The following is a 20,763-nucleotide window of genomic DNA, read 5'->3' as shown; positions in this document are numbered from 1 at the left end:
TCCTGTTTGCAAATTCAAGACTGGCTAGACAAGGCAAAAATATCGCATTCATGTGGGTTCCAGCACATTCAGGTATTATGGGAAATGAGACTGCAGATAAGCTGGCAAAAGCAACAACTGAAAAAGGATCTGTAGAGGTCAATATTAAACTATCAGAATCAGAGGGGAAGAGCATAGTGTGGAGAAGGATAAATCAACAGTGGCAGCAGCATTGGGATAGAGCAATAAAAGGAAGACATTTACATTCAATTCAGAACAGAGTAGATATGGGAAGAAGTAGGGGAGTAAAGCGGAAGGAGCAAGTAATTATAAGTAGACTGAGAACTGGGCACAGCAATCTTAATGGCACTCTGGCCATCATAAATGAGCATCCAACAGGTTTCTGCGATCTATGTCAGGAAACTGAAACAATAGAGCATATCCTTATTTCATGCCGGAAATTTGCACAGGAAAGGCAACAAATGTTACAACAATAACGCAAAATAGGACTGGTAGAGAACAGTGTTAAATGTTTATTGGAATGCGGGGAGAGAGATCAGGGGATAATGGTTGTTTAGTTATTTAAGGGCGATGGGACTGGAAAGATGGCTTTAAAGTGAATGGACAATGAAGGACAATAAATCCTGAAGTTGGCAGTAATGCAACAATGTGGATGCCAACTGCCATAAAAACTCAAAGAAGAAGAAGAAGAACTGAAGGTATGGCTCTAATCCCTGTTCACTTGTTCTTCAGTCACTGAAGGAGAAGACGACTAAATGTATCACATTGTTATATAGTGCCTTTGAACGGTGAGAATGTTTTATTCGCCTGCCTTTTCCTATTATGTTATCCACCTTTTACTTTTACAGTTACCTTGTTGTACACAAAAAAAAACACTTGTACATGCTAATGAATAACTAGAGCAACTACTAGATTTCTACCCAACCACAGTGACTCCTGGAGCTCCAATAGGCAATCTACCAACTTCTGCTTACTCTGCAGTGCTGATGACATTGGTTCACTGAACCTTTTCTCTCCACACTTTATATATCCATGCCACACTTGGAAGGAAACTGCAACTCTTCAGTCACAGAGATGTTGTATTAATGCAGTCTGTGTGTGTGAGAGAAAGAGAGTGTGTTTGTGTGTGTGTGAGAGAGAGAGAGAGAGGGATGTGTGCATATGAATGTATGTATGTGTCCCTTTCACTTCTCACCCTCTCTCAGCATCTCTTCACCACCCAGTCCATCCTGTGACTCCACTTTCAGGGAAGGCTGTACCTAATCTCCCAGTAATAGGATCAATCCAGAAATTTAAAACTAATGGCTCAGTAATGATGCCCTGTTGTTGTAAGGACCCACCTGGTGCATTTTTATTTATTTATTTATTTATTTATTTAAACATACCGACCAGAACAGGTTTTTCTGGCCCAACAAACCATGCCACCCTGCAACTCAGTGAGATAACCCCAGCCTAATCATAGGACAATTTACAATGACCAATTAACCTACTATCCAGTACATCTTTGGACTGTGGGAGGAAACCAGAGCACCTGGAAGAAACCCATGCTTTTTCACAGAGAACGTACAAACTTGAACTCTGAACTCTGATGCCCTGAACTGTAATAGCGTCATGCTAACTGCTGGAATACAGTGGTATATTAATGTCATTAAGGGAAAGAAATCCACTATTCTTACCCTGACAGCCTCTGTGTGACTCCAGGCCAACAAGAAAGTTGACTCTCCATTTCCCCTACAGTTCAGGGGCACTTCGGGATGCACAAGAAATGCTGGCAACATCCATAACCTTTGATTGTATAAAAAAAAGTTCAAATGTTCAAAGTAAATTTATTGTCAAATTACATATTCTGTATATCACCATATACTACCATGATTTCATTTTCCTGTGGGCATCCACAGTAAACAGAAAGAAGCACAATGGAATCTATGAATAACTACACACAACTGAGATGGACAACCAATATGCAAAAGACAACAAATTGTTCAAATACAAAAAGAAAAGAAAAATATAAACAATAAATCTCAAGATCGCTAGTTGTAGAGTCCTTAAAAGAGAGTCCATAGGTTGTGGAATTAGTTCAGTGTTGGGGCGAGTGAAGTTATCCCCCTTGGTTTAGCAGCCTGATGGTTGAGAGGTAAGAACTATTCCTGGACCTGGTGGTGTGGGACTTGAAGTTTCTGTAACTTTTAGGCTGATGGCAGCAATGAAAGTGGTTTCAGTGTTGGGGGGGTTGTGATAATGGATATTGAACAAAATTCTTCTGCTGCTCCTTGGCACATCCCATTAATGCATAAATCAAAAAAAAAATTAATTGTCGTATGTGGGATTCTGTTTTGGTTGAATTATGAATGGTGCAGCTATTTAAAAGACAATAGAGCCGATGTGAACACTGTGCCAGCATCTTGGATAGTTTCCATGTTACTGGTACAATGTGATCACTGTTGATGATTCTCATCCAGGTAGGAGTCAGACTAAGATCCTGTGCTTAAGGCAAGTGATTGAAGTCACCAACCTTTCACTCAGATGCAAGAATGAAATAAAACTGACCTTCTGACATAAAAAAGTTAGCCAGGGTCTTAAATCAGATTCCATTTCCTTTCCTGCTAGCTATAAGTTAATGGGCAGCTAAGTGAATGACTTCAGAGCTTTACTTAAAGATGTGGGAAACAGAACCAATTCTGTCCCCAATACTGAGGTGATGAGATTTCAGAGCTACTTTTTCTAAATACTCGAGTAACTCAGTAAGTCAGGCAGCATCTATGAAGGGGAATAGCCATTTCAGGCCAAGACCTTTCACCAGGAGTGGAAGGCAAGGGGGCTGAAGCCAGAATAAGAAGCTGGGCGAGGAGAAGGAGTACAAGTTGATGAGTCATCTTTTTCTTGCTTCTGCCCCAGTCAAGTGTTTCTGGGAATAATGCGGAAGGTGCAGGATCAGTTTGTTCCAAAGAGGAAGAAAGATCCTAAAGGGAGTAAGGGGAGGCCGTGGCTGACAAGGGAAGTAATGGACAGCATAAAAATAAAAGAGAAGAAGTATAACATAGCAAAGACAAGTGGGAAGCTGGAGGATTGGGAAAATTTTAAAGAGCAACAGAAGGTAACTAAAAAGGCAATACGCGGAGAAAAAAATGAGGTACGAAGGTAAACTAGCCAAGAATATAAAGGAGGATAGTAACAGCTTCTTTAGGTATGTGAAAAGGAAAAAAATAGTTAAGACCAAAATTGGGCCCTTGTAGACAGAAGCGGGTGCAGTTATTATGGGGAACAAGGAAATGGCAGACGAGTTGAACGGGTACTTTGGATCTGTCTTCACTAGGGAAGACACAAACAATCTCCCAGATGTAATAGTGGCCAAAAGACCTAGGGTAATGGAGGAATTGAAGGAAATTTATATTAGGCAGGAAATGGTGTTGGATAGGCTGTTGGGTCTGAACGCTGATAAGTCCCCGGGACCTGCTGGTCTGCATCCTAGGGTGCTTAAGGAGATGGCTTTAGAAATCATGGACGCATTGGTAATCATTTTCCAATGTTCTATAGATTCAGGATCAGTTCCTGTGGATTGGAGGGTGGCTAATGTTGTCCCTCTCTTCAAGAAGTGAGGAAGAGAGAAAACAGGGAGTTATAGACCAGTTAGCCTGACGTCGGTGGTGGGAAAGATGCTGAAGTCAATTATAAAAGATGAAATTACATTACAGAGACTTGGCTGGCACCAGGACAGGAATGGATTCTCAATATTCCTGGATTTCAGTGCTTTAAAAGGGATAGAGAGGGTGGAAAAAGAGGAGGAGGGGTGGCATTACTGGTCAGGGATACTATTACAGCTACAGAAAGGGTGGGTAATGTAGCAGGATCCTCTTTTGAGTCAATATGGGTGGAAGTCAGGAACAGGAAGGGAGCAGTTACTCTATTCGGGGTATTCTATAGGCCCCCTGGTAGCAGCAGAGATACAGAGGAGCAGACTGGGAGGCAGATTTTGGAAAGGTGCAAAAATAACCGGGTTGTTATCATGGGTGACTTTAACTTCCCTAATATTGATTGGCACCTGATTAGTTCCAAGGGTTTAGATGGGGCAGAATTTGTTAAGTGTGTCCAGAATGGATTCCTGTCACAGTATGTGGACAGGCCAACCAGGGGGAATGCCATACTAGATCTAGTACTAGGTATTGAACCGGGTCAAGTCACAGATCTCTCAGTGGGTGAGCATCCGGGGAACAGTGACCACCGCTCCCTGGCCTTTATAATTATCATGGAAAAGGATAGAATCAAAGAGGGCAGGAAAGTTTTTAATTGGGGAAAGGCAAATTATGAGGCTCTAAGGCTAGAACTTGCGGATGTGAATTGGGATGATGTTTTTGCAGGGAAATGTACTATGGACATGTGGTCGATGTTTAGAGATCTCTCGCGGGATGTAAGGGATAAATTTGTCCCGGTGAGGAAGATAAAGAATGGTAGGGTGAAGGAACCATGGGTGACAAGTGAGGTGCAAAATCTAGTCAGGAGGAAGAAGGCAGCATACATGAGGTTTAGGAAGCAAGGATCAGATGGGTCTATTGAGGAATATAGGAAAGCAAGAAAGGAGCTTAAGAAGGGGCTGAGAAGAGCAAGTAGGGGGCATGAGAAGGCCTTGGCGAGTAGGGTAAAGGAAAACCCCAAGGCATTCTTCAATTGTGTGAAGAAAAAAAGGATGACAGGAGTGAAGGTAGGACCGATTCGAGATAAAGGTGGGAAGATGTGCCTGGAGGCTGTGGAAGTGAGCGAGGTCTTCAATGAATACTGCTCTTCGGTATTCACCAATGAGAGGGAACTTGATGATGGTGAGGACAATATGAGTGAGGTTGATGTTCTGGAGGATGCTGATATTAAGGGAGAGGAGGTGTTGGAGTTGTTAAAATACATTAGGACAGAGAAGTCCCTGGGGCCTGACGGAATATTCCCCAGGCTGCTCCACGAGGTGAGAGAAGAGATTGCTGAGCCTTGGGCTAGGATCTTTATGTCCTCGTTGTCCACGGGAATGGTACCGGAGGATTGGAAGGAGGTGAATGTTGTTCCTTTGTTCAAAAAAGGTAGTAGGAATAATCCGGGTAATTATAGACCAGTGAGCCTTACGCCTGTGGTGGGAAAGCTGTTGGAAAAGATTCTTAGAGATAGGATCTATAGGCATTTAGAGAATCATGGTCTGATCAGGGACAGTCAGCATGGCTTTGTGAAGGACAGATCATGTCTAACAAGCCTGATAGAGTTCTTTGAGGAGGTGACCAGGCATACAGATGAGGGTAGTGCAGTGGATGTGATCTATATGGATTTTAGTAAGGCATTTGACAAGGTTCCACACAGTAGGCTTATTCAGAAAGTTAGAAGGCATGGGATCCAGGGAAGTTTGGCCAGGAGGATTCAGAATTGGCTTGCCTGCAGAAGGCAGAGGGTGTTGGTGGAGGGAGTATATTCAGATTGGAGGATTGTGACTAGTGGTGTCCCACAAGGATCTGTTCTGGGACCTCTACTTTTCGTGATTTTTATTAACGACCTGGATGTGGGGGTAGAAGGGTGGGTTGGCAAGTTTGCAGACGACACAAAGGTTGGTGGTGTTGTAGATAGTGTAGAGGATTGTCAAAGATTGCAGAGAGACATTGATAGGATGCAGAAGTGGGCTGAGAAGTGGCAGATGGAGTTCAGCCCGGAGAAATGTGAGGTGGTACACTTTGGAAGGACAAACTCCAAGGCAGAGTACAAAGTAAATGGCAGGATACTTGGTAGTGTGGAGGAGCGGAGGGATCTTGGGGTACATGTCCATAGGTCCCAGAAAGTTGCCTCACAGGTGGATAGGGTAGTTAAGAAAGCTTATGGGGTGTTAGCTTTCATAAGTCGAGAGATAGAGTTTAAGAGTCGCGATGTAATGATGCAGCTCTATAAAACTCTGGTTAGGCCACACTTAGAGTATTGTGTCCAGTTCTGGTCACCTCACTATAGGAAGGATGTGGAAGCATTGGAAAGGGTACAGAGGAGATTTACCAGGTTGCTGCCTGGTTTAGAAAGTATGCATTATGATCAGAGATTAAGGGAGCTAGGGCTTTACTCTTTGGAGAGAAGGAGGATGAGAGGAGACATGATAGAGGTGTACAAGATAATAAGAGGAATAGATAGAGTGGACAGCCAGCGCCTCTTCCCCAGGGCACCACTGCTCAATACAAGAGGACATGGCTTTAAGGTAAGGGGTGGGAAGTTCAAGGGGGATATTAGAGGAAGGTTTTTCACTCAGAGAGTGGTTGGTGTGTGGAATGCACTGCCTGAGTCAGTGGTGGAGGCAGATACACTAGTGAAGTTTAAGAGACTACTAGACAGGTATATGGAGGAATCTAAGGTGGGGGCTTATATGGGAGGCAGGGTTTGAGGGTCGGCACAACATTGTGGGCCGAAGGGCCTGTACAGTGCTGTACTATTCTATGTTCTATGTTCTATGTTCTAAATTACGACACATCTGGATAGTAGTAACAAGATTGGTCTGAGTCAGCATGGATTTACGAAGGGAAAATCGTGCTTGACTAATCTTCTGGAATTTTTTGAGGATGTAACTATGAAAATGGACAAGGGCGAGCCAGTGGATGTGGTGTACCTGGACTTTCAGAAAGCCTTTGATAAAGTCCCACATAGGAGATTAGTGGGCAAAATTAGGGCACACGGTATTGGGGGCAGAGTCTGACATGGATTGATAATTGGCTGGCTGACAGAAAACAAAAAGTAGCGATTAACGGGTCCCTTTCGGAATGGCAGGCGGTGACCAGTGGGGTACCGCGGGGTTCAGTGCTGGGACCACAGCTGTTTACAATATATATTAATGATTTAGATGAGGGAATTAAAAGTAACATTAGCAAATTTGCCGATGACACAAAGCTGGGAGGCAGTGTGAAATGTGAGGAGGAATGTTATGAGAATGCAGGGTGACTTGGACAGGCTGGGTGAGTGGGCAGATGCATGGCAGATGCAGTTTAATGTGGATAAATGTGAGATTATCCACTTTGGTGGTAAGAACGGGAAGGCAGATTGTTATCTAAATGGAACCAAGTTAGGAAAAGGGGAAGCACAATGAGATCTAGGTGTTCTTGTACATCAGTCACTGAAAGCAAGCATGCAAGTACAGCAGGCAGTGAAGAAAGCTAATGGCATGCTGGCCTTCATAACAAGAGGAATTGAGTATAAGAGCAAAGAGGTCCTTCTGCAGCTGTGCTGGGCCCTGGTGAGACCACACCTGGATTACTGTGTGCAGTTTTGGTCTCCAAATTTGAGGAAGGACATTCTTGCTATTGAGTGAGTGCAGCGTAGGTTCACAAGGTTAATTCCCGGGATGGCGGGTCTGTCATATGTCGAAAGATTGGAGCGACTGGGCTTGTATACTCTGGAATTTAGAAGGCTGAGAGGGGATCTTATTGAAACATATAGGATTATTAAGAGATTGGACATGCTGCAGGCAGGAAGCATGTTCCCGCTGGTGGGTGAGTCCAGAACCAGAGGCCACAGTTTAAGAATTAGGGGTAGGCCATTTAGAACGGAGCTGAGAAGAAACTTTTTCACCCAGTGAGTGGTGGATATATGGAATGCTCTGCCCCAGAAGGCTGTGGAGGCCAAGTCTCTGGATGCTTTCAAAAAAAGAGATGGATAGAGCTCTTAAAGATAGTGGAATCAAAGGTTATGGAGATAAGGCAGGAACTGGATACTGATAGTGGATGATCAGCCATGATCACAGTGAATGGCGGTTCTGGCTCAAAGGGCCGAATGGCCTACTCCTGCACTTATTGTCTATTGTCCTGAAGAAAAGTCTTGGCCTGAAACATCGACTATTTACTCCCCCCATAGATGCTACCTGACTTGCTGAGTTCTTCCAGCATTCTGCAAGATTTCCAGCACTTGCAGAATCTCTTGTGTTTATGGTGAGAATTTAACCATCTTTGAAACAGTAGACAGAATCCAAATCCAATTCAGGTTTAATATCCCCGGCATATGACATGAAATTTGTGGTGTGGTAGCTGTACAATGCAATATATATATATGTATTTAAAAAGTTACCTTAAATAAGTAGTGTACAAGCAGTCGTGAGGTAGTGTTCAAGGGTTCGTTGCCCATTCAGAAATCTGACTGCAGAGGGGAAGAAGCTGTTCCTGAATCATTGAGTGTGTGCCTTCAGGCTTCTGTACCTCCTTCCTGATAGTAGCAATGAGAACAGGACATGTCTTTGGTGTTGGGAGTCCTTAATGATAGATGCCACCTTTTTGAGGCACTGCTCCTTGAAGATGTCCAGGATGCTGGGGAGGCTAGTGTTCATGATGGAGCTGAGTGAGTTTACAACTTTCTGCAGCTTATTTTGATCCTGTGCCGTGGTGCAGTGGTCCCATACCAAACGGTGATGCAGCCAGTTAGAATGCTCTCCATGGTACATCTGTAGAAACTTGCAGGTGTCTTTGGTGACATACCAAATCTCCTCAAACTCCTAATGAAATATAGCCACTGTCATGCCCTCTTTGTAGCTGCATTGATATGATAGGCCCAGGGTAGATATTCAGAGAGACTGACATTCTGGAACTTGAAGCTCCTCACCCTTTCCATGTCTGGTCCCTCTCTGAGGACTGGTGTGTGTTCCCTCATCTGAAGTCCACAATCAGGCAAGAATTGTTAGATATGAAAGTTTGGCCAACTGCTTCACCTGTTTTCTCCCAACAGATTCCAGTTATTGATTAATAGGCAAGTAGAAACTCAGAGCATATTTTAGGCATGGCGCTACACTGCTGCCACAAAACAACAAATTTCACAACATATCTCAGTGATAATCAACCTGATTCTGATTCACCTGCACTCCCAAAAACACCATCAATGCTGACATCCTGCAGACACTCACAAAACTACTACTACTTTTTCTTTATAAATATGCTTCTTCTCCTGAACTGTGACCTGTATTTTTCGATTTGATGATATATTTTTTGGCTGCTTTGAATGATCTGGTGCCTTTGCTGTCTCCTGGGGAATTTGGTGAGATTGAGAGCGGGTTCTGTGCCATCGTTTCATAACGGTGGAAAGTGAACCAGGGTCGGCTCCATTACTCCTCACCGATCAAAGCGTTGAGCAAGATTGAGAACGAGAGCGGAAGATGAGCAGGTGTTCGGCGCCGTCTGCTCACGTTTGACTGGTCTCCCTCTAAATGCTGATGGAGGAGGGTGCAGGTTTGATTCCCTTGGTACCATGGCTCACAGCTGTGGGACTGCTTTTCGGGGGACTTTGTGGTTTGATGTTTAGTGTCCTCAGCGCTCAATGCGCTCCGTGGTTGCGGACTTGTTTTTGTACGACTCTGCGTTTCAGGTTCCCTATGTTTCTGGTTACACTTTTTTGTTACTTGCACAATTTGATCGAGGTGCCAAACTGAACTGACTCGGTGCCTGTCACACGCCGTTTCGGGACCTCTGCAGTCTGATGTTTCATACTCTGTGTTATTTGCTCGCTTTTTGATGTCTGCACGATTCGTTCTTTTTTGTGCATTGGGTGTTTGATAGTGTTGTCATAGAGAGTTGTAGAAAAATACAGCACAGAAACGGGTCCATTACAAACCTTTTAAGCTGCCTAGAGCCATCATTCTGCACCCGGATCAGAGCCCCCCAAGCCTTATCATCCATGTACCTATCCAAACTTCCCTATCTATACCCCTCATAATTTTGTATGGCCTTCATCAAATCTCCTCTCAACAAGAAATAAAGTCCTAACCTATTCAGTCTTCCTTTATAACTCAGGTCCTCCAAACCCAGCAACATCCATGTGAATTTCCTCTGTACTATTTCAACCTTGTTTACATCTCTCCTTTAGGTAGGTGACCAAAACTTCACACAATACTCCAAATTAGGCCTCACCAACATTTTATACAATTTCAGCATAAAATCTCAACTCCTGTACTCAATACTTTGATTTATGAAGGACCATATGCCAAAAGGTTTCTTTACGACCCTATCTACCTGTGATGCCACTTTCAATGAATTATGGACCTGTGTTCCCAGAATCCTTTGTTCTACCACACTTCTCAGTACCCTATCGTTCACTATGTAAGACCTGCCCTGGCTGGTCCTACCAAAGTGCAACATCTTGCACTTGTCTACATTAAATTTCATGCCCCATTTTGCATCCCACTTTTCCAGCTGGTCCAAATCCCTGCAAGCCATGCTAGTCTTCCTCGGTGTCCACCACACCCCCAATCTTGGTGTTATCCACAAATCTGCTGATCCAGTAAACTACATTATCATTCAGATCATTGAGGTAGATGACAAAAGACCCAGCACCAATCCCTTTGGCACTCAATTAGCCACAGACTTCCAGTCAGAGAGGCTATCATCTACAACCACTCTCTGGCTTTTCCAACAGAGCCAATATCTGATCCAATTTGTTACCTCATCTTGAATGCCAAGCAATTGAACCTTCTTATCTAGCATTTCATGTGGGATCTTGTAAAAAAAAACTTAGCTGTCTCTGCCTGTGTGGGTAGCTTGGGGAGAGAAACAAAGTGACAAGCCTTTGAGAACTGGAGTACCACAACCATAATGATAGTATTCCCTCGTGATGAAGGAAGGCCAGTGACAAAGGATGAGTGGAATTAGGCAAAGGCAATAAGAGTCCTTGGAGCAGTGCTAGGTTCTTTATTCTGGGAACATACGTTGCATGCCGAGAAAAATGTCTTTGACATCTTCGGTCATGCCTAGCCATCAGAACTGCCTCCTTATAAACTCCAGAGTACATGAAGCTCCTGGGTGACCAACAATGTTGGAATCATGCCCCCAATTCAATACCTTAGTGCAGCCTGAGGCCAAAGATACAATCAGGTGGCCCTTTGCCAGGATTCACCTCATGATGTTCTTGGGCCTTCCACACCATGGAATTTATCCCCCAATTAATGAGAGCTACCAGCCTTGAATTGGGGAGAATGGTCTGTGGGACTTCCTCCATATCTGGCATTTCAAGCTGTCTAGAGAGAGCATCTGGTTTATAGGACCTGGGCCTCGGTACTCCCTTGTGTGATTGGATCTTGGATTTCCTCACTTGCAGACCCCTGTCTGTTTGGATAGGCAAAAGTTTCTCCTCCACAATCTCCATCAGCACAGGAGCACTGCAGGGATGTGTGCTTAGTCTCCTGCTCCACTTGCTTTACAACTATGACTCGCTAAGTACAGATCCAACACCATTTACAAGTTTGCTGATGACACCACTGTTGTGGGCTGTATCAAAGGTGGTGTGAATCTGCATACAGGAGGGAGATGGTAAATTTGGCTGAGTGGTATGATAACAACATCCTCTTACTCAATGTCAGTAAGATCAAGGAACTAATTGTAGACTACAGAAGAGGTCTATGAGCCAGTACTCATCGGAGGATCAGAGGTACAGAGGGTCAGTATCTTTAAATTCCTGGGGTCACTGTCTTGGAGGACCCGTCCTGTCCCCATTATATAACTATAATTACGAAGAAAGCACAACAGCACCTTTATCTTCTCAGGAGTCTGTGGAGATATGGTATATCATCAAACAGCTTTCCAAACTTCTATAGATATGTAGTGAAAAGTGTGCTGACTGGCTTCATTACGGCCTGGTGTGGGAACACCAACACCAACACCTTTGAGTGGAAAACCCTGCAGAAGGTAGTGGATTCAGCCCAGTACATCATGGGTAAAGCCCTCCCAACCATGGAGGACATAAACACGAAATGTTGCTGTAGAAAAGCAGCATCTATCATCAAAGATCCTCACCACCCAGTCCATGCTCTTTTCTCACTGCTCAGGTAGAAGGTACACGAGCCTCAGTTCAAGAACAGTTACTACCCCTCAACCATCAGGCTCTTGAACAAAAGTGGGTAACTACACTCATTCTATTTCTAGTGTTCCCACAACCGATGATCTCACTTTAAGGACTTGTTATTTCATGCTGTCATTATTTATTGCTAATTATTTATATTTGCATTTGTACAGATTGTTGTCCATTGATCCTGCTTACAGTTACTGTTCTATAGATTTGCTAAGTATGCCCGCAGGAAAAAGAAGTTCAGGGTTGTTCAAGGTGACCTGTATGTACTCTGATTAAAAAAAATTATTTTGAACTTTGAGCAATGTCTAGTGTGCCCGCTGAGAGCTCAGTCCCTTGGATCCCAGATATAAGCTAGGTTCTTATGATCGTCCAGACCAAAAAGGGTGTTTGGATCTCTCCAACCATGCCTCCATTCTTCAAGTACCATCTCGATGGCAGGCAAGTCCCTGTTACCAATATCGGCGGAGAGAGAGAGAGATCTCTGGAGAAGGAGGCCGATGGGTGTAGCTTGTGGTCTGAGACGGTTGAGATAGCAGAGCTCCAACTTTGATGTTGGAGGTGTCAACCTCCACTTTATAAGAGAGGTCTGGATCAGGGGAAACAAGTACATGTAAATCTTTTCTTGATATCGCAGAAAGTGGCATCTGTCTCTGGAGTCCAGGGGAAAGGCCCAGCAGATCTGTTACTGAGATTGGTAAGTGGAGCGGTGATTGCATTGATATTTTCAATGAAACACTGATAGAAATTGGCAAACCCTAAAAAGTGTTGGAGTTGTTTGACTGATGTAGTGTGACCAATTTCATACTGTTTGGGTCTTCCCAAGGTCCATCTTTACACCTATGACTTTGTAAATTCCCATTGAAAATGACAAAACCCAGAAGAGACTTTAGAGATATGAACTTAACTCTTCTCAAGTTTAACAAAAAGTTGGAGATCTAGCAGGAATTTTAGTAGGAATTGAAGAATATGGTGGACATGTTCCTGAAGTAATCGAGAAACAATAAGAATATGGTCCAAATAAACAAAGAGAAAGTGGGTAAGCGTCCCGCAGAGTGTGTCATTGATGAGGTTCTGAAAGTCTACTGGAGAATTAACTAACCCAGAATGTCCGGTGAGAATGCTGAAGGTCATCTTCCATTCATCTCCCTCTTGGATCTGGATCAGGTTGTAGGCATTCTGAAGGTCTAGTTTAGTGAAGACGGGTTCCTTGTGATAACTCAAATGCCATGTTCATTAGAAGAAGTGGGTACCGGTTCTTAATTGTAATTTTATTAGGACTTCTGTACGTGGTCTCAGTCCACTGTCTTTCTTGGATATGAAAAAGAACCGTTACAGTTCTCCATTTTAAGGGATGGTGATGCCACTCTGGGACTTTATAAAACGAGAGAGAGACTTGAGACTCTGCTTTAAGTTGGTGCTACCAAAGATGTACTGGTAAATGATAAGGCAAGAGAACCGACTAAAGACAAACTGTGTTGAACTATCGCCGCAGATGATGAGGAGGCAGGCAGAGGCGAGGCTGGTTTGGGGGATGAGCTATGCTGGGGCATTACGAGCCATCGGGTTCGCACACGGAGTTTGTATCGCTACCGGAGATGGAGTGAGCGTTTGGAGACGAGTCGATGTGGAAGAGTTTCGACGTCCGTCCACCTAACCCGGGTGTGAGACTGGGTCGTTCCAAGCACTGAGCCGATTTGGTAAGATCAAAAACGGCTTCGGTCTGGGTGGCCCGGGCATTTCGAGGCATCTGGATCTGGGACCTGGAGCACGCCACTGCTCGGTGCTTAGTCAATTTAAGTTGATCAAACTCCACTGAGCCCTTCTGTAACTATGAGCGGACCCAGATGTGGAGTGGAAATTAATGTTGGAGAAAAATACAGAAAATAATCAAACTAAGAGCTCACTTACTCACAAACTTAAGAACACACAGAATGTAGTTCAACAGAACTTGAATCCAGGACTCAGCTGGTGCAGAATTACCTTAAATAGAACATAAAATACAGGCAACCCGTATGGGTTGAAATGAAAAAAATAATCACTTAAGAATGAAAAGCGTAAGGAAAGCACATTAACTTAACAAGCGTCACGAAAAACAGAGTAACAGTTTAGTGATAAAAGTAGTCACTAAACAATTCACATAAACTCAAAGAAATGGCGTTCAGGTGTGTCGAGACCTGCTGCTACCCAGGGCCCATCGCTCGTCCGAAGGGTTCATGACAGTCTGGAAGAAAATGACTCTCAGTGCACTATATGGTGACATATATGCATGTTGATAAATTTACTTTGAACTTTTGAACTTCGAGGTTACACATTCAGCTAGGGAACAGCTGTGGACTGAAAACAAATTTGAGTAAGTAAGTGGCATGTAAATAGAGACACTCCCTGTCCTTGCACTCTATATTTAGTCCTGAATCTCATGCCTTTCTTTTTCAATGCCTTACGTTTGAAAGCATATGCAACCGAATATCCAAGTGACGCTCTGTCTTGGATGCATTCGGTCAATGCAAACATTGCATGACGTTAACTCATCTTTACTTCCCAGGTTACCGATACCTTGAAGTAGCTAGCATCAGAATTCTTGGATTTTTAGAAGGTTTTTGACAAGGTGCCACAGATGAGGCTGCTAAATATGATAAGGGGCCATGGTATTACAGGAAAGACACAAACATGGATAGAAGATTAGCTGACTGGCAGGAGGCAAAGGGTGGGAATAAAGTGGTTGACTGCTGGTGACTAGGGGTGTTCTGCAAGTGTCAGTGTTGGGACTGCTCCTATGCGACCCCCTTGTCCATTTGTCCCTTCCCACTGGTGCTTATCCCTCCCTGCTAGTACGTATCCTTGCAAGTGGAACAAGTGCCATACTTGCCCCCACACCTCCTCTCTCACTACCATTCAGAACCTCAAGCAGTCCTTCCAGGTGAGGCAACGCTTCACCTGTAAGTCTGTTGGGTCATCTATGGTGTCTGGTGCTCCCATTGTGGCCTCTTGTATATCGATGAGACCCAATGTAGATTGGGAGACCGCTTTGCCATGTCTGCCAGAAAAAGTGGGATCTCTGGTGGCCACCCACTTCAATTCTACTTCCCATTCCCATCCCAACATGTCAGTTCATGGCCTCCTCTACTGCCGGGATGAGGCTCCGGGTTGGAAGAGCAGCTTATATTCCATCTGGGCAGCCTCCAACCTGATGGTATGAACATTGACTTCTTGAAATTCTGGTAATTTCCCCCCTCCCACCTCATTTGATTTTCCCCCATTCCCATTTCCCCTCTCTCACCTCATCTCCTTACCTCCAATCACCAAAAGGTGTCAAAAGTTACGGGGAGGAGGCAGGAGAATGGAGTGGGGAGGGATGATAAATCAGTCGTAAGGGAATGGTGGAGCGGGCTCAATGGCTTAATTTGGCTCCAATGTCTTATAATCTAAAACTTTTAATGCCACAATGCAAGCTAACTCTACTTGGGTGTAAAGCCCCAGAAGAGGTCCTGGTGTTGTGAAAGATGTTGTACAAACATAAAGCAAGAATGTTTCTGTGTTGTTGCAAAAAGACAGTGATGCAATGGTACTTTATCACATTGAGGAGATTGGTGTTTACTCATCTGTTCATCTTAATATTGTTTCAGGCTTCGAATGGACATAATTCAAGAATTTCTGTTCCCACCTTGGGTGGTTCCTCTGGTCAACTCATGGTCCTGGCTAAATCTGTGTGATATCACTTCAAGTCCCTGGCTATGGAGAGGATTCATGCTTTTAATTCTTGGCTTGTAAGTGTCGATTTGCGGCTCCCTTTTCTTATATTGGCTGTTTCAGAAAGAAGCGAGGTACAGGAGTCTGATTAGTAAGGACATGAAAGGTTATGGGCAGAATGCATGAGAATGGGGTTGAGTGGAAAAATAAATCAGCCGTGATGGAATGGTGGAGCAGACATGATGGGCTGAATGGCCTAATTCTGCTCCCATGTCTATGGTGTTGAAACCCACACCTAATGATTCAGGAACAGCTTCTTCCCCCTCTGCCATTAGGTTTCTGAATGGTCCTTCATTATTCCTTTTCATTTTACACTATTTATTTATTTTGTAATTTATATAATTTGTATGTCTTTACACTGCTGCAGCAAAACATTAAATTTCATGACATAAAGTCAGTGATAATAAACTTGATTCTGACTGTAGACTCACTTCAGTCTTGACTTCTTCTCCAGCTTCTCCTTTTATCCCTCTGACTCTCACAATTTCTCTTCACCATAACTTATACAACAAGTGCATGGAGATATTGGGGCTGAGGGCAGTGGCTGTCAGCTCTCTAAACATAACCCTCCATAGCTAAATCTGGGCCTGTTAGCATCCTTTCACCACACTCACACATTCTACTAAGCAGGGGTCAGTGACTGACTCTCACAAGAGAAGATACTGCAATTGGTGATGAATAAGCAGGGAATCCGTTTTGGTGCATTACCTGATGATCTTCTTCCGTCTTCCCTCCCGCCAGACAGACCGTCGTCCCCTCCCCACCATTGAAGTCCCGCTCCCTCAGGAGAGCAGCCAACATAATCAATCCCACCCCCCTCCGTCATTCTCTCAACTCCCCCCTCCCCATTGGATAGAAGATGCAAAGGATTGTCTGCACATGCCACCATATTCAAGGACAGCTTCTATCCAGGTGTTGTCCAGTTTTTGATTCTCATACCCTTAAAGATGAACTCTTGATCTCTCAGTCAATTCCACCATTGTCTTCTGGAGCCATGAGTTCCGCTGATGACTGCCAGCAGATATGGAGCCTTAGGATAAGATTAGGTGTCTTCAATTATGAGGAGATCAATTTTATTTAGATTAGATGTCTCATAAGTTGGTTCAATCATATACAGTACAGTGCACAAGTACAGTATATATAGCTATGGTGCCTTAGATGTTTGCACAGTACTGCAGAAATTTTATGTATTGCACTGTACTGCTGTCACAAAAAAAAACACAAATTTCATGACATATGTGGGTGATGATAAACCTGATTCTGATATGGGTCTCTATTGTGCACTGAGAGTGGGAAGGGGACAGGAAGATGGAAATCATGGTTGGGAAAAGGATAAGGGAGAGGGAAGGGAGCAGGAAGCACCAGAGAGACATTCTGTAATGAACAATAAACCAATTGTTTGGAATCAAATGACCTTACCTGGCATCTCAGGGCTGGGTGTGTCTGCACCCACACTATCCCCCCAACTCCTACTATGCCACCTGTCCCACACCCCTCTACCCTCGCCATTCCCAAAATCCTTTGCTTCTGCCAGATTTACAAACTCACTCTCCACTACACGTTGACAAATACAGTACTATGTAAAATCTTAGACATGCTAGCTATATATACACGCCTGAGACTTTTGCACAATACTGTAGGATTTATTGAAATATGTTGTAGTGCATGAATGGGAGAAGATTTTATCCAGATAACTTGGATTTTCCACAGGCGACACTTGCAGCCTGTCCCAGCACATCTCAGATGACGTCATCCCACCAGGGAGGAGGTTCCCCTTGGTTTCACCTACCACCACACCAGACTCCATGTCCAGCAATAATTCTTTGTAACCTCCACCACTTCCAACGGGATCCCACCACCAGACTCAGAATCAGGTTTATTATCACCGGCATGTGACGTGAAATTTGTTAACTTAGCAGTAGCAGTTCAATGCAATACGTAATCTAGCAGAGAGAATAATAATAATAATAAAAAAAAAATAATAATAGTGAAACAAGTAAATCAATTATGTATATTGAATAGATTTTTAAAAATGTGCAAAAGCAGAAATACTGTATATTAAAAAAAGAGAGGTAGTGTCCAAAGATTCAATGTCCATTTAGGAATCGGATGGCAGAGGGGAAGAAGCTGTTTCTGGATTGCTGACTGTGTGCCTTCAGGCTTCTTTATCTCCTACCTGATGGTAACAGTGAGAAAAGGGCATGCCCTGGGTGCTGGAAGTCCTTAAAGACACTGCCTTTCTGGGACACCGCTCCCTAAAGATGTCCTGAGTACTTTGTAGGCTAGTACCCAAGATAGAGCCGACTAGATTTACATCCTTCTGCAGCTTCTTTCGGTTCTATGCAGTAGCCCCATCCATACCAGACAGTGATGCAGCCTGTCAGAATGCTCTCCACGGTGCAACTCTAAAAGTTTGTGAGTGTATTTGTTGACATGCTAAATCTCTTCAAACTCCAAAAAAAGTATAGCCACTGTCTTGCCTTCTATTATGTTGGGAGCAACACACATCAAAGTTGCTGGTGAACGAAGCAGGCCAGGCAGCATCTCTAGGAAGAGGTACAGTCGACGTTTCAGGCTGAGACCTTTCATCAGGCGTCAACTGTACCTCTTCCTAGAGATGCTGCCTGGCCTGCTGCGTTCACCAGCAACTTTGATGTGTGTTGCTTGAATTTCCAGTATCTGCAGAATTCCTTGTGTTTACGTCAATATGTTGGAGCCAGGTTAGATCCTCAGAGATCTTATCACCAATCCGCAGATTGTGGTCTTCCAGTTAGGAAGTTGAGGATCCAATTGCAGAGGGAGATGCAGAGGCCAGTATCTGCAACTTCTCAATCAGGATTGTGGGAATGATGGTATTAAATGCTGAGCTACAGTCAATGAACAGCATCCTGACATAGGTGTTTATGTTGTCCAGGTGGTCTAAAGCCATGTGGAGAGCCATTGAGATTGCATCTGCCATTTACCATACACATCTGTCCCTCCCCACCGCTTTCTGCTTTCCGCAGGGATCACTCCCTACGCGGCTCCCTTGTCCATTCATCCCTCCCCACTGATTTCCCTCCTGCCACTTATAAGTGGAACAAGTGCTACACCTGCCCATACACCTCCTCCCTCACTACCATTTAGGGCCCTAAACAGTCCTTCCAGGTGAGGTGACACTTCACTCGTGAGCCTATTGGGATCACCTTCTGTGTCCAGTGCTCCTGGTGTGGCCTCCTGTACTGTATAACGGAGAGATCCGACGTGGATTGCTTTGCCGAGCACCTATGTTCCATCTGCCAGAAAAAGTGGGATCTCCCAATGGCCACCCACTTCAATTCTGCTTCCCATTCCCATTCTGACATGTCAGTCCATGGCCTCCTCTACTGTCACGATGAGACCACACTCAGGTTGGAGGAGCAACACCCTCTATTCCATCTGTGTAGCCTCCAACCGGATGGCATGAAGATTGATTTCTTGAAATTCTGGTAAATGCCCCTCCACTTTCTTCACTATTCCCCCATTCCCATTTCCCTCTCTCACCTTATCTTCTTATCTGCCTATCACCTCCCTTTGGTGCTCCTCCCCCTTCTCTTTCTTCCATGGCTTCTGTCCTTTCCTATCAGATTCCCCCTTCTCCAGCCCTTTACCTTTTTCATCAATTAACTTCCCAACTGTTTCCTTCACTCCTCCCCTCTCCCAGTTTCACCTATCACCTACTGCCTTGTACTTCTTCCTCCCCTCCCCCCACCTTTTTGTCCTGACTTCTTATCTTTTTTCCAATCCTAATGTAAGTTCTCAGCACGAACTGTAGACGGTTTACTCTTTTCTCTGTTCAATCTTTTTTTATTGATCTTTTCTAAAGATGCTGTCTGGCCTGAAATGTTGACTGTTTATTTCCCTCCATAGTTACTGCTTAACTTGCTGAGTTCCTCCAGCATTTCACGTGTGTTGTGTACCTGATGCTGTGGCCCTGTGCTGCTGTGATTCTTTTCCATTGCAGCTGTGCATGCGTGAATCTATGCATATGTCAGTAAACTTGACTTTGACTTCTAAAGTGGCTGGTGAGACATTAATGCAAAGTGTCTCCTTCCTCCCTCCCTCCTGTAACAGATACGCCACCTGGCCTTACAGCACATTTAAGGAGCTGTGTATTCCTGGACCTTCACCGACTCTGTTCCTTGGATCGATCCCGTACATCTACCGAAAGGTGAGGGACCCAGCACCAAAGGGATGCCTCAGACATAGCCAGGAGCCTTGGGGTGGAAGCATTTATCCTTGAGACAGTAAGAGGGCTATCATTGTGTAGTTTTACCTCACAGGGAGTGTCAAAGCTGAGAGGGGTTGGAGACACAGAGATCTGTATTTGGAGCACAATCTGCTGGAGAAACTCAGCAGGTCGAGCAGCATCTGTGGGGAGGGGAGGAACAGAAACCTTGCATCTGGAGCGAGGGTGGAAAGGGGCAAAGTGGAGATGGGGAGTGGTGGGACACTAAGTCACCTCTCTGACATGTCTCACCTCTGCTTCTCTTTTTGTACTGACCATCTTGTGTCTCTGCTCTCCTCTCAGTCCTGATGCAGGGTTTTGACCCACAACGTGGACATTTCTTTTTCTGCTTCAGATATTGCTCACCCTGCTGAGCTCCCCCCGTGGATATTTTGAGAGCAGTAGGGAGCCGCTGGATGGAGATGTCTGAGTGCTTTCTACACTGATAAAAAATCTCTGTGTGTGCACATGGAGGGAGTGAAAGGCTGTCTCTCCTGTCAAGAGTTAGAATCAGAACTCAGGTTTATTATCATTGACATACAGTGGGTCATGAAATTTGCTATTTTGTGACACCAGTACAGTACAAGATATAAAATATTATTCTAAGTTACAGTTAAAAATAAAGTGGCCATTATAAATAAAGCAGGCTGCAGAGACTAGATGGGCAGAAGGGTCTGTTTTAAAGTCAAACTAAATTTATTATCAAAGTACATATATCACAAGAATATCACCTTGAGATTAATTGTCTTCCAGGCATTTACAGGAAAATAAAGGAAATAAAGAATTTATGAAAAACTATACATAATCTAAGGCTGACTGACAGCCAATGTTGAAAATAAGACAAATAGGCTAAATAATAAGAAAAATAAACAATACTGAGAACATGAGTTGTAGAGTCCTTGAAAGTGAGTCTGTAGGATGTAGAATCAGTTCATAGGTGTGATGAGTGAAGTTGT

At 44.1% G+C, this 20,763-nt stretch overlaps 1 protein-coding gene across 1 annotated transcript in view; it reads left to right on the top strand.

Moving 5' to 3' along the window:
• The first annotated feature begins 502 nt into the window (after positions 1-502).
• Positions 503-20,763, top strand: part of LOC140205485 (cytochrome P450 3A24-like) — a 75,503-nt gene continuing 55,242 nt past the window's right edge. Inside the window, exons 1-4 of the mRNA XM_072273096.1 lie at positions 503-698; positions 12,449-12,508; positions 15,438-15,578; positions 19,654-19,750. The gene's annotated coding sequence lies outside the window, so the exon portion shown is untranslated. The remainder of the gene's footprint in view (positions 699-12,448; positions 12,509-15,437; positions 15,579-19,653; positions 19,751-20,763) is intronic.

The sequence above is a fragment of the Mobula birostris genome, chromosome 11 (assembly GCF_030028105.1).
Source record: "Mobula birostris isolate sMobBir1 chromosome 11, sMobBir1.hap1, whole genome shotgun sequence".
Taxonomy (NCBI): Eukaryota; Metazoa; Chordata; class Chondrichthyes; order Myliobatiformes; family Myliobatidae; genus Mobula; species Mobula birostris.
This window is presented reverse-complemented; position numbering and strand designations above follow the sequence as displayed.